Raw genomic sequence first — 1801 nt, forward strand, 5'->3', positions numbered from 1 at the left:
TGGGTGTTTTGCCTGCATGAATGCATGTGCACATCCTCAGAGGTCAGAAGAGGGATGGATGGTTTAGCTGACCACTGTGTGAGTGCTGGACCCTGAGCATGGGCCATCCACCCACAAGGACAAACGTTCTAACCCTGAGCCATTAGACGTTTCCTTTGCACTAATCTTCTGTTTCTCCTGTGCTCACCTGTATGACTGCCTACATCTCCTGCTTTACTGCAGAGCCAGGAAACTTTTAAGGTAAAGGCCAGATGGTTAATATTTCAGTCTTCGTGGGCCATGAAGACTCTGCCATAACTGTTAACCTCTGCCACTGCAGCCACATAGTGCCAAAGACAAGGGCCAGGCTGTGGGCGTGGTAGGACACAGTAGCCAAAGACAAGGGCCAGGCTGTGGGCGTGGTGGGACACAGTAGCCAAAGACAAGGGCCAGGCTGTGGGCGTGGTGGTAGCCAAAGACGAACTGTGGGCTGTGTCTGGGCTCACCCTTGAGCTCACCCTTGAGCTAGCACAGTTCAGGCTGTCGTAGGGAGGTAAGGACTTGAGTGGCAGAAACATCTGGCCTCGGCACTGCAGGATTCTGAACAATGTACAAAACTTCCCTTGACTCTGAGTGCTCTCTAGAAACAAAATTACATCACCTCCTTAATAGGTCATAAGCAGTAAAAATGCCAAGTATAGTTTCAAACATCTGTGATTCTGGCCCACAAGAAGTACAGGAGGAGGATTAGGAGTTTGAGGACAACCTTGACTACATAGCAATTTAAAGTCATCTTGGGCTGTGTGAAACTCTGTCTTAAAAGAAAAAAAAATTAAAGGAGATAAAGTACTGATATAGAATATGATACATAATATGCCCTATGTAAATAGAAGCTATTTTTATTATACTGAGAGAAAACATCAAAAAGGGCAGGGAAAACGGTACTAGGAAGTGATGTTTAACCTCAGAAATACTAGCTGTGTGTACACGCATGTGCGTGAGTGGTAGGATTGAACCCTAGGTAGGCCTTTGCACACGCTAGGCAAGCACTCCTACCACTGAGTCACGTCCTAACTCCTTTTATGTATTTTTTATTAGGAGACAGGGTTTGTTTCACTAAGTTGTGTTTTGTGAAGTGTTTTTAGCGTTATAACACGGTATAACTACCACAGATAACAAGAACTGACCACAGGGCTACTGTAAAGTTAGACTCATGGCCTGCCTAGGCTACACAAGTTCAAAAGCATCCTGGGCAACCTATGTAAAAGAGGCTAGCCTCAAACTCCTGATCCTCCTGCCTCAACTTCCTAAGGGCAAGGATGAGAATGCCCAACTTCACTTCTTCTTTACAACCTAATGGGAAGTCAGCTCACACTGGAGTCAGACGACAACTCGGGGGGTGGGGATGGGGTCTCTTCTCTCCTTTCAGCATGAGTTCAAACTCAAGTTACCAGGCTTGGGGACAGGTGCCCTCACTCACGGAGCCATCTCACAGGCCCGAGATGTTTTCTTTTTAGATTTATTTTATGTGTATGAATGTTTTGTCTGCATGTATGCATGTGTTCCATGTAGATCATAAGAGAGCTGAGGGTGACGGGTGAGTCACCATGTGTGTGCTGGAAACTGAACTCTGGCCCTCTGCAAGAGCCATTGCTCCTAACCACGGAGCCATCTCCCTAGTACCTCTAAAATCCTTTTTTTGCTTTGAGACAGGGTTTCTCTTTAGCTTTGGAACCTGTCCTGGAACTAGCCTCTGTAGACCAAGGCTGACCTCAAGCTCACAGAGATCCGCCTGTCTCTGCCTCCCGAGTACTGGGATTAA

General features: G+C 46.8%; 1 protein-coding gene across 1 annotated transcript in view; it reads right to left on the reverse strand.

The window, feature by feature from the left end:
* The window catches only part of Ugdh (UDP-glucose 6-dehydrogenase), a 25908-nt gene that overhangs the window by 7650 nt on the left and 16457 nt on the right, over positions 1-1801 (reverse strand). The window lies entirely within an intron of this gene.

This window comes from Microtus ochrogaster, linkage group LG1 (assembly GCF_000317375.1).
Source record: "Microtus ochrogaster isolate Prairie Vole_2 linkage group LG1, MicOch1.0, whole genome shotgun sequence".
In the NCBI taxonomy this organism is placed as follows: domain Eukaryota; kingdom Metazoa; phylum Chordata; class Mammalia; order Rodentia; family Cricetidae; genus Microtus; species Microtus ochrogaster.